Source organism: Crocodylus siamensis, chromosome 2, assembly GCF_052110815.1.
Source record: "Crocodylus siamensis isolate JL-2025a chromosome 2, ASM5211081v1, whole genome shotgun sequence".
NCBI classification, from domain to species: Eukaryota; Metazoa; Chordata; order Crocodylia; family Crocodylidae; genus Crocodylus; species Crocodylus siamensis.
This window is the reverse complement of record NC_143396.1, coordinates 229754129-229766503: the sequence shown is the minus strand read 5'-3', so window position 1 is coordinate 229766503 and position 12375 is coordinate 229754129. Positions and strand designations below refer to the sequence as shown.

At 45.9% G+C, this 12375-nt stretch overlaps 1 protein-coding gene and 1 pseudogene across 5 annotated transcripts in view; one reads left to right on the top strand and one right to left on the bottom strand.

The window, feature by feature from the left end:
* STARD9 (StAR related lipid transfer domain containing 9) overlaps window positions 1-12375 on the top strand; it is a 232345-nt gene that overhangs the window by 51301 nt on the left and 168669 nt on the right. The gene's annotated exons all lie outside the window — the stretch shown is intronic.
* Window positions 2893-12375, bottom strand: part of LOC149871829 (uncharacterized) — a 33291-nt pseudogene continuing 23808 nt past the window's right edge.

Sequence of the window (12375 nt, the reverse complement as noted above, 5' to 3'; positions counted from 1 at the left end):
GCATTGTTTTCCTCAACCAAAACTGCAACAGAAGTGAAAAGAAGAGTGTGCTACAAGAAAAAGGCTTTTTGTACAATAATTGGATCAGTATATAATGGATTGCAGTGGGGGGAGGGAAATCACCATGAGCATTTTAGTTCTGTTGTGTTTCCTCTGCCAAGAACACAGCTGCTCGATTCAATGGACATTTAAATGGCTTAGATTTTAGAGGAATAAAGTCATTCTTTTTGGCATTATTCCCTTTCAGAAAACTTAACTGGGGGAGTCATAATGATCTTGAACTTCATAGACCACTCCAGGAAGGACAAAAAACTATTGTAATTTGTAATTTATCATCACTTACTTGGAATAGGCCACAGTATTTATGGAGGGGTGGAAGAAATGTTAGCTTCAAACAATTTATGAAGCTAATAGACTAGAAATGAATAATCACATATTTTGATATATATTAAAATAAAAAAAATAAACTCATGCATTTTAAATTAAGTATAAATGAGAGTATAAGACAGGAGAAAAGGAAGAATGATGTATACAGGTGAAACAAATTGAAGAAAATAAATACACCTTGTATGAGCAGTGAAAGAAATGTTTAGAAAAATTGTTTTATTAATGTTGCTGTATTTATACACACACACACACAGAATTATTAACTGGCACTGAATATTAGGTAATGGATGCACAGAACAATTCAGAGTCAATGAAGCTTATGCCCCTATAGAAGAAAGTTACAAAGTTTTCTCCAGTACTTCCAATTCTAGACAAGTCATCTGACCTTTCTGTGCCTTATTTGTTCATCTGAAAAAAACTCACAAGTGTTATGAGATTGAAATGGCTTGAATATGGGAAGCACTGTGGTACTATGTGTTGTTTATTCTAGTGCTTAGACTTCACCATATTGTCCACGGTTGTGCAAGGGTTACTGTAGTAACCAGTCTCCCTTTCAGAGGCGTATGGATAGTAGCTGTTCATACTGCATAATTCTTATGTGCCAGGGTCCATTGCACTAGGCACCGCACAACCTTATAACCAAGAGATCATTCTTACCCCATGAGATAAGACCTCATGAGTGAATATTGCAGAACACAACTGAATGAAGACAGGGAGTAAAGAAAAGGAGAAAGAAAAGGAAAGAAGAATATCCGAGACAGAAACCAGGTAGGTAAGAGACACAAAGCGCTCTCCCAATGCAGAGATTTGAAGCTGCTGCCAAGAGGGAACTTCAGCAATTCTTTCCCCAAATATTATTAAAATAACACCCCCCCCCCAAAAAAAACAAAACAAACCCAACCAATAAATTCATTTGAGATACTTAATCAGCTACTTTGCTTGCTTAATATGGGCATGCGCTATAGGTCAATCAAATGAGAGGAGAAGGAAGGGCATTGAAGGCTCTCTTGATTGTATGTGTTGGAGTGACCTATAAGTTCATCTGTGTCAGTTTTGGTTACTGTCATGTTTTCTAAATGAGAATATAGCATTGGTGACTTCCCTTATTTATTGCCAAACTGAGGCTGTTTATTTACATTAAAATAACTCAAAAGATAATTTTGTTCATTTGCAATTGAGGTTGTTTAGGTAGTTTCAATTATATAGATCTGTCATACGAGTTCATAAATTATAAACCCTCCCTTGTGATGGTTTACCCTTCTTTACCCTTAGGACCCCGTTGTCTAGGGAGAGAGGATTTGACTTCTCTTTCATTCCTAAAAGCATCATTGTCTCAAAGAGACAAGAATCTCATTACTTGGAGAGCAGGGATGACTCACCTAACATGAGAAGAAGCCTCTGGCTGATTTTTGCCATTCCCCATGTAGCAAGGTGAGCATCCCTGCTAGCCACAGCCAGCCTCCCACCTGCCTTGGGCACGTAGCCTGCCTGTCTCACCCACCACGCCTTGTTGGAATAATAATATGCTGTTAAATAGGGCAAGAGGCTGCCCATTACTGCACCCCCATACTTGGGGGTGTCCGCGGCTCTGTACCTCCTGTACACCACAGCCCAAGCCTTGCAGATGGTATCCGGATGTTACAGTGCCCCTGGCCTACAGCCGGAACATGCATAGGCCATGCCATCAGGCCTCAGTCATACACACAGTCATACCACCGCCTCTCACTTAGGCTTCACTCACTCCACCCTCTCTCACAGGGTCTCTTTCTCACGTTGACAACTTACACCGTCTTGCTCCGTCTTGGAGCAGGCACCCTTTGGCCATAGGCTTAGCTAGTCCATTCCTTGGGTGGCAGATGTCTGGGTTGGTGTCAGCTAGCAGGAGGGTAAGTTCCTCTTATTTGTTTCCCATATTATGAGCGTTTGTGTAGAGGCATTTGAGGCCTCCTGTGGATGTGTGCACTGGACCCCTACTCCCAGCATTGCCCTGGCCCCTGTCGCTTACCTGTGTATATGTTCTGCTCGTTGGCCTAGGCTGGGCTGTACTTGTGGGTGTTGCTTGGTTTGGCAGTCCGATGCTTCCTCCACCCTCATCTTCCCCTTCCCCCAGTGAGCCTAGTTTAAAGCCCGCTGGAGAAGATCTGCCAACCTAGAAGAAAACACACACTTACTTTTAGGGGAAAGGTGGAGCCCATCTCATCTGAGCAGGTCTCTTGTTGTGACATGCTGGTCATTGTCGAGGAACCCAAAGCCTGCCTTGAGACACCATTCCCGACGCCACCAGTTGTTCTCCATGATGTACGTTGCATGCCATCTTCCACGTCCGCTCACTGGTAGGATAGAAGAGAAAACCACCTGTGCGCCTATCTCCTTTAGCACGCACCCCAGAGCATGGTAGTCTGCCATCAGGCGATCAGGGCTTCTGGCCGCATCATTAGTACCCACATTGATTAGGACCACAGGGTAGTAAATCGGTGGGCTGGATCATGGCCTAGATCATCCTCTTCACGTCCTGAATCTTTGCTCCAGGTAGGCAGTAGATCTCACGTGTCGACAGATGGGGCCCTCTGTACCTCTGAGGATGGAGTCGCCTATGACGATCACTCAACGCTTTTTCCTCCTGGCCTGCTTGGCTCCTTCGGCCTGCTCAGAACATGGAGAGCGTGGAGTTGCCTTCTCTCCAGTTGCCTCCTCTCCTTCTTTCTCCTCCAGAGTTGCCAGGCCCTCATGCCTATTCTCCAGCTGGACTGGAAGAACTGGTACTGCTGTATTACGAGGAGCCCTGAGTCTGGAGGTGACTGTCTTCCACTCTGCAGTGGAGGGTACCTCCCGGGGTGCTTCTTCCTTGGGTGTGTGACCCTGCAAGGAAAGGAAATAGCTATCAATTTCTTCCTCTGCCTTCCTGATTCCCCTCAGCCTGCTAACCTCCTCCTGGAGCTCCCTCACCTGCGCCTCCGGGGCCCTAAGGCGGGCGCCTGCAGGACAGATGTGGGGTTCCCCAATCTCTGCCCCCCCAGGCCTTGCTGGGGAACTCCCGCAGCCCCCCCATGGGCTCTGTCTGGGTGGAGGCCTCAGACAAGCCCCGGGAAGCCTGTGCCCCTGGAGCAGGAGCCCTGGCAGCACTCTGTGTCGATACCATTGTAGAAGTTGCTGCTTGTTTCTGGCTTAGTGCGGTGCCTTTGCCCTGCACTAGCAGGAGTCTCCCGCCTAGCCCTTCCTGCTCACCCGCCAATGCAAATGCTGGCATGCTCTTATAGAGCACGCCTGTTTATGCACTCTGTTGGTGTGGCTCTCTACTGGCTCAGCTAAGAGGGATCCGGGGGGCTTCCCCTCCGGATCCGGCTCAGCTGCATTGGTCCCTCTGCCCCACTTACTTTAGGGGGTTCAGCTGCTGCTGCCTCTGCTGCTGGCTCTGCTGCTGCTGTGTTCGCCTCCGCTTCGGGTCAGGTAAGGGGGCACACGTGCATGCGGGACACATGTGTGCCTGGATCCCTCCTCTTCCCCCTACTCCTGGCTCCCGAGTGCTCCTTTGCGTGGGGTCAGGTGGCCGTAGCCATGCCTGGCCACCTCTACCTCCATTGTCACCTGACCCACCCAAAGGTGGGACCTGGGGTTAAGGCACCCCAACCCACTTTTCACTGGGGTGGCAACTGGGCTGGTATTTCCTGGGGGCTTCCGCACCACTGACAGCCCCACCAGGCCACCTGCTCCTGGCAGGGTGTAGTTTTAGGTCATGCCCAGGACCAGGAGCCTCCCCTACAGCTCCTCCCTTACCCCCAGATGATACTTGAAGCCAAGCAATGTTGTTTCCTGGCCTTCCAGCAGCAAAATGCCCTGTTTATATGGGCAGCCCTGAATCCAAAATGGCTGCCCTCATCAGGCACCTGCTGGCTGCTCCCTTCAGGCCCTTAAAGTGACAGGTACAAGCAGGGCCCTGCCACATCCCAGTTCCTTTGTTTATTTTTTTTCTTGTTCATTTGACTGTAATTGACTGTTCCACAGGGTGTTTCTGGAGCAGTATACAACAGATGGAAATGCATCTTCACAGTGCTTCTAGAATACGTGGTGTTTGTAACTGAAACACTGATTGGCCTTCTAGGAGCTGGATTTGTTAAGGAAGATTGAAATGAAATTTGACTATATCACTAAATTAAGACCATCTAAATTGGCATGCCTAGTAGTTACTTTTGGGGGGTGGGGCATACTACTACTGGGATTTTACAGCAAAGAAACTGGCACAGGTCTAATTTTTTTGTAGTGACCAGCTGGCTTATGAAAGGTCTGGTTGGCTAGGATTATACTAACATTGGATAATGGGATACATTTATTATAACAGCTGCAGTCTAGTTCAACACAGCCATTTTGTTCCGTTCAGAAACAGCACATTTTGCATGCTGCAGACATCAGATTGGACTTGCATGCATAAATAACTGGAACTTCAACAAACATGTGGGGTTGCTCATTAAATTGTCAGGTATCAACAGCAATTATTTTAATATGATATAAACACCCTCTCCTTTTTTATACCTACTTTCATTTGGGTTTTTTTTGGCAGTAGCTTTTTCTCTGCACCTTACCTTTGACTCAAATTATATGTCTCTCACTGAAAAGTGTGTGGCCTTGGAAACTAAATGAATCATCTTTTTGGCTGGCTGTGAGCACCTACACACTGACCCCTGAATCCATGATGTTTTTTTGGTGAATAAACAGTTTACCCTTGTGAACTCATTGGTAAAGAATAAAATTGACTTCTTTTTTGTTTGTGTTTCTTCTTTCAAAGTGGATAGTGCTGGTAGTACTTCTAAATTTCATAGGAAGGGGCAACTCCTATAAGAGTCCAATTATTCTGGAAATGATTGCTGTAGGTATACAACTTCAAAATTCTGAATGTAGTGTTTCTTAACAGAAAAAGTTTACTTAATCTAAATTTGCTTTCCAATATGGAAAACTTTCATTGGTCTTAAAATTATGAAGATTTAAAATATATTATTTTGGGGGTGGTCTCTGCAGAGGGAGAGTTTGCTTTTGTGCTCTTAAAGTTATGATATCAAAGTTCATTTTGATCTCTCTTCCAGTATGTTTCAAAGTCAAGGGCTCTGGCATAAAAATATCATTCTCTCAGATTTCAAGAACATAATCCTGGGCTATCTCAGCAGGTCTCCAAGGCACCTGGCATTTCTGGAAAGTTATTGAAGGAAAAGAGACAAGTCTGAGCAAACCAACTGTAGCCCTTTTGGGGAATTCAAAAATAGAAATTAGGTACACTGGATCAGATGTTGTGTGAGGATGTAGCATAGGTAGGATGTATTCCTATAATCATAGGAACATAGACCATGAAGGACCTGAGGAAGTCATCTAACTCCCCTGCTCAAGACAGGATCATTGCTGTCTAAACCATTCTAAAGAAATATCCATCCAACCTGCTCTTAAAAACCTCCCTTCAGAGCCTGTCCAATACTTAACCACCCTCTGACTGAAAAAGTTTAGCTTGATAGTCAATTTAGATTTTCCTTGTGCCAATTAAAAACCATTTTTCCTTATTCTGTCACCCATGGCCACAGAAATTAGGTTTTTTTCATCCTTCATATAATGAATGACCTTTCAGGTATTTGAAGCCTGTAATCAAATTCCCCTTCTCTTCTCCAGACTAAATAATCCCAATTGTTTCAGCCCTTTCTTGTAAACCATGTTTCCCAGATCTCTAATTTGTTCAAATCTTTGTTGAAGTGTGGTGCTCAAAATTGGGCATAGTGCTCCAGGTGGGGCTTCACCAGTGCTGAATAGAGCAGAAGAATCACTCTCCTTGATTTGCAAGTGATGTTCCTTTTAATACAGCTGAATTTGCTTTCTTTGAAAGAGCAGTGTTGGCTTTTACTCAGCTTATGGTCTGCTATTACCCCTAGGTCTTTTTTTTTTTTTTTTGCAGTACTGCAGCCTAGCAAATTGTTCCCCAGTCTGTATATGTGTATGTGATTGTTTCATCCCATGTCCAGGACTTTGATTTATATGAATCAAAAGTTCCTGCTGATCTGTCCCAGTCAAAAGATGAACTTTAGCATTTTGCAATGATGGGAAGTTTAATGTCCCATCATCATTTCTGGTTTAGAAATCATTCTGACTAGGGATATAATTTTTTTGTTAATCACAAATGGAAGGATGTATTTCTGGGCAGTACTGCTATCTGTAAATCTGCTTGTAGAAAGGAATCAGATAACAAGGGAAGGGCCTGGCAGGAGCGGACACATCCTGCAGACCAGTGCATGGCTGTACAGATGGTGTTGCTGTTGGCTACAAAGGACCAACTCTCAGAATCATCATCAATTCTAATTTATTAGACAGGATGTGAAGTTACCAATAAAATCATAAATGCAAACTTTGAGTTATGAGGTTGTACTGGCCACCTTAACACACATACATACACACGCACGCTTACACATGCAATTGCTGCAGTGGTAGTGTAGCACTGATGTTGTGTGGCTTGTGTAGAAAGGGAACATGATGCAGTTAGCTATAGTGCAAATTTGGAGTGCAACTGGCTACCTTGAACTTCCTGTGTAGACAGGAAGTGTCTTAGTGTGAGGAAGTGGAAAAACTACCTTACAGTAAGGCTTTCTTAAAGTGAACTATGAGTATCCAGATGAGTTCATCTGGAGTAGCTGGAGCACTGTAAATTCACACCCAAAGTTGTTGCATATTATTATCCCTGTATAGATGATAGGTCCATTCCTATAATCTGCCAAAGTAGGTTGTTGCCTAAGAAAGCTCATGCCTTTCTGAAGTAGTTTCTCTCTTAGGTGCCACCCTGCCCCACACTCTGCCATCACTACCACATTTACTTGATTCCAAGACAATGTGTTTTGTCCCCATTCATCATAGGGAAAACAAAGCCTTGACTTAGAATTGAGTATCAGGCTCCTCCAGCTGGGAGCTGTGGGAAATGGATGTGCAGAGAGTCTGGCTGGGCCAGAGACAGTATCAGCAGCACACAGGTTCCTGCTTCCAGCTTCTACTTCCTGCCTGGCTCTCCTCCACCATCTCCCTTGCTGGCAGGCAGCTGGGCAGGAAAGAAGGAATGTGTGCCACTGCTGCAGTCCTTAGCTGAGCCAAGCTCCTTGCACAGCTGTTCCCACAGCTCCCACAGAGCAGTCCAACACTCGGTTGACACAGGCATGGTGAGGAGGAGGGGGAAGGGAGGAGCCCCAGAGCCGCCACTCCTCATGCTCCAGTCTGATCCAGGCAAATAGGAGAGGCGGAAAGGGAACCAGGTAAGGAAGGAGGAACCTGTGTACCATCTCCATTATCCCCAGCCTGGCTAGGCTCCCTGCACAGCTGCTGCTCCCTGCAGCACAGAGCAGGAGCAGCTCTGGGTCTCGCCTGTCCTTGGATCAGTTAGGAGAGGAACTGAAAGTGGGGGTGGGGGCAGGTGACCCGGGGAGCAGGCAGGGAGGTAAGTGGGGGGAGGCAGGCAACAGTGGGAGCAGTAAGTGGGGAGGGGGGCAGGGAGCAGTCTGCCTGCTCTCCACACCACTTATTTCCCCACTGCCTGTCCCTTACCCCTGCTTTTCCCACTGCTTCCCCACTTGCTGTTGCTTCTTTCCCAGTTACTGCCCCCCTCCACTTTCCCCACTGCCTGTCCCCTGCCTCTGCTTTCCCTATTACTGCTCCCCTGCTGCTGCTTTCTTACTGAAGTGGTGGCGGTGGGGGGAGGAGGGGCATATTTAAAATAAGCTTCCAATAATTAGATTCTAGACACAAAAATATTTAAAAAATTATAGTTTTCCATGTCTAGAATCTAATTAGTGTGGGGGGGGGTCATCTTAAATTCAAAGTCATTTGAGATTTGGCTGAGTACAGTAAATAGCTAAGCTATTGTTTTATCTTTGTCTCTTTGTGTTTGTCTGCTGCCGTACCTATATCTTATCTTGATTTAAAATTAGGATCATAGGAAAGTAGAACTGAAGTGACCGCATGAGGTCATCTGGTTCAGCTCCTCACTCAAGGCAAGATCATCCCTGACAAAGAACCATCCCAGCTAAATGTCTGCTTAACCCATGAATGACATGTGCTCCCGGCAGCTGGGGGGGCACAGCAGTGCTGGCAGTGGCAGGAGTGCAGTGGCAGTAAGCAGGGAACTCCCACAGCCACCACTGGCAGCAGTGGCCAGTGGCAATTGCTGACCACCCACAGACACTACTGGTGGTGCTGGTGGCAAGGGGGTGGAGAAGCAGTGATTGCCCACAGATGCTGCTGACAGTGTCAGTGGTGCCTTTTTGTAGGGGGTGCACCACCACGCTTAGGGGGTGCATGTGCACTCATGTGCACCCCCTACATGTCGCCAATGGTTTAACCTGCTCTTGAAAATGTCCAGGAACAGACTCTCTAAACTGCTTGTTAATATTTCCAGGAGTTCTCTTTCCCTGATTATACTCATCCCTGGAAATTTTCAAAAACAGCTTAGATGGACACTTAGGGAAGTTAGGGATGGAAAACTTACTGAATCCTAATTTAGGCCCCTACAAATACTGTTTTCTTCTTTGAATGCAAAATAGTCTAAATTCAAAATCTGATACGTTCTTTTAGAAGTTTATGTTCTGCCTTAAACTTCAAAAGAGTTGAAATGAGTCAATGTACACTCCTTGACTTTTTACTAGCAATATGCTTCTTCTGGAGTATGACTAGAAGGAAGATGAGCTCAACCAACTACTGCAAGATTTTATATATTTTTCTAATATATCTTGTATATCTTTTTGAACAATGGCTGAAGTCTTCCAAGATGATGGATTTCTTATGAATTCTGCCATGTCTGTCAACTTGAAAGTTGAATAGTTTAAAAAACATTTCATATACTTATCAGGTAAGAAGGGACCTCAGGGCTCATCTAGTTGAACTCTCTGCACTCTTTGCTCTTCCTAAGCTACCCTAGTCAGGTGCCTAGCCAGTTATTTCTTGAAAACCTCTAATGAATGAGATTTCTTAAAACTTTTCATAGATTCATAGACATTAGGGCTGGAAGGGACCTCAGAAGATCATCGAGTCCAACCCCCTGCCCAAAGGATCCCAGCAAGATAGACATCCAAATGTCTCTTGAAGGCGTTCGGAGTAGGTGCTTGAACCACCTCTGGTGGCAGTCTATTCCAAACCTTGGGGGCTCGGACAGTAAAGAAGTTCTTCCTTATGTCCAGCCTGAAACAGTCATGGAGGAGTTTGTGACTGTTTGATCTTGTCATGCCTTGGGACGCTCTGGTGAACAGATGTTCCCCCAGATCCTGATGAGCACGTCTGATAAACTTAGGGGTGATCTGGTGGCCACCTATGAGCCTGCGTTTTTTCAGGTTGAGCAGTTTGTACTGTTGCCCTAGTGTTCTTACAGTTGAGAATTTGATCTAATTCTGCTTTGCTGTAGTTTAAACACCTTGCTACAAGAACAGACACTGTTTTGCTGTCTTCTTTCTGGGAGCCTCTGAAATGTTTGAAAACTGCTATCATGTTTCCCCTTCAATCTCTTTTTCTCCAAACTAAGCATATATAGTTACTTCAGTCTTTCCTCAAGCAGCTTGTTTCCAACCCCTTTATCATCTCTGAAACTTGCCGCTGGACCCTTTTCAGTTTTTCCATAACCCTCTTAAAATGCTGGTGCCCAAACTTGGACACAGTATTCCAGATGAGGATTAACCATTTGGATTAGGCCTCAATGGAATAATATGCAAGAAAATTTTCTTTTTTGGAAAGGAATATAAAAGTAAGCTTTTGCTGTACTAATTTAGTTTGTGTTACCCTTGTTTATCATGCTGGCAGTAAGTGAATTTTGGCAACTACTCAGAAATGTGAGTACACCAGCTTTCCTTTTTTGGAATAAGTCAACACTAAAAAAAAATTTAAAAAAGAAACCTTCATAAATGAATATTCCTTCTCCTCTCCACTCTAGAAGAGAGATCTAACTTAGTTGACTACTTTTAGAAGCCAAAGACCAAGAGGGGAACTCACTATTATCAGGTCATTTCCCTTGTATGGCTATTTTTTACAGTGAGGTTTTAGGGCAGGAACTGTCCCTCAGTTAAGCACAGAATACACTGTTGGTACTGTCGGGGAACAGTGGCCCCGAGGTCACGGTGGGCCGAGGGTGGTATCAGATCAGAACAGGTGGGATTCGCGGCGAGGAGTCTGAGCGGTATGCGGACTTGAGCGGTTTCAAAACAGATGGATTTTATTTTACTTACGCTTCTGGAGCATAGGCAGAATTCTGGCTTCAGTTACAGTTAAGAACGTACGAACAACAAAGGGGTCTGTTGGCCCACGGGGAGGCTAGATGCGGCTGCCCAATTCGATAGTCCCAGGGCTGGTCAACAGCTCATTAATGGGATGAACGAATAACGAACTGTAACGTGAAGAATGATGTGACGCCAGTCCAAAGTGGACGAAATGGGTGGTCGTTAAGATGCCGAAGTCAATGTGGAGATCGGAGTTACGATGTCGTAGCCAGTGGTCGAGATGCAGGATCGTGGTCGATGTCAAAGCCAGAAATTAATTTGTTAGCCAGAGATCAATACGGAATAATCAGATCAAGATGAATCGAATAAATCGCAAAATCGTAGCTGTGAGGAGGCCAGTGGGCCCAAAGCCCTCCTGAGGAGCAGCCCTGCAGCCGCAGCCTCTGCTCTCAGGATCAGGTCAGTCTCTCCCTGTGAGAGTCTCTGCTAAGGCAGTATCTGTTGAACAGGTCAAGCGGGGTCTCCCCCCTGAGGAGCAGTCCCTGCATTAGCAGCCTCTGCTCTCAGGGTTCGGACAGGAGACCAGTGGGCTTAAAGCCCTCCTGAGGAGCAGTCCCTGTCAGGCCAGCCTCTGCTCTCAGGACGAATCTTTTTCTGTCAGCACCACTGTCAGAACCCAAAAACACTTGCTCATTCTCTCTTTCGCTAACTAAAAAAAAACCCCTTGGGAGGGGCCCCCCCAAGTCTTCTATGACAACCGGGTAGCCAATCAGGTTGTCTTCTCTAAAGAAATTTCTAGTTCGATTACGTCATGCAGTCTGTAGACTGAGCATGCGTCTGGTCTGATTACTTCATCTGGTGAGCAGAACTGAGCATGTGTTCAGCATGTGCTCCATGTTTTCAGCTATTATAAAACTAAGTCAATTGTGACTGACAAGCCAAGGGTCGCACAGGGGACACATGCTGGGCATGCTGTGGAATTTTCCATAGGCCTTGCCTGCTTGTCTGCGCATGATCAAACTTAACTCTTGTGTTGCCAGCATACATTCAAAATTTGGTCCGGATGGGGGGTTAGCAAAAGAGAGAGTGAGAGAGAGTTTTTGGTCCTGACAGCAGTGGCTGGCCTGACAGGGACTGCTCCTCAGGAGGGCTTTAAGCCCACTGGTCTCCTGTCCGAACCCTGAGAGCAGAGGCTGCGGCTGCAGGGACTGCTCCTCAGGAGGGCTTTGGGCCCACTGGTCTCCTCACAGCTACGATTTTGCGATTTTATTCCATTCATCTTGATCTGATTATTCCGTATTGATCTCTGGCTAACGAATTAATTTCCGGCTTTGACTTCGACCACGATCCCGCATCTCGACCACTGGCTATGACATCGTAACTCTGACCTCCACATCGACTTTGGCATCTTAACGACCACCCGTTTCGCCCACTTTGGACTGGCGTCACACCGTTCTTCACATTACAGTTTGTTGTTCGTCTCCTGATTAATAAGCTGTTGACCAGCCCTGGGGCTATCGAGTTGGGCAGCTGCACCTAGCCTCTGGGCTAGAAAGCAAGGGCTCAGCTCGAGAACCCCTTGGGCCAACAGACCCCTTTGTCATTCGTAATCTAACTGTAACTGAACAAGCTTCTCTGCCTACGCTCCAGAAGCGTAAGTAAATAAAATCCATCTGTTTTGAAACCGCTCGAGTCCGCGTACCGCTCAGACTCCTCGCAGCTAATCCTGCCTGTTCCGTACCGAAACCCTCAGCCCACCGTGACCTTGGGGCCACTGTTC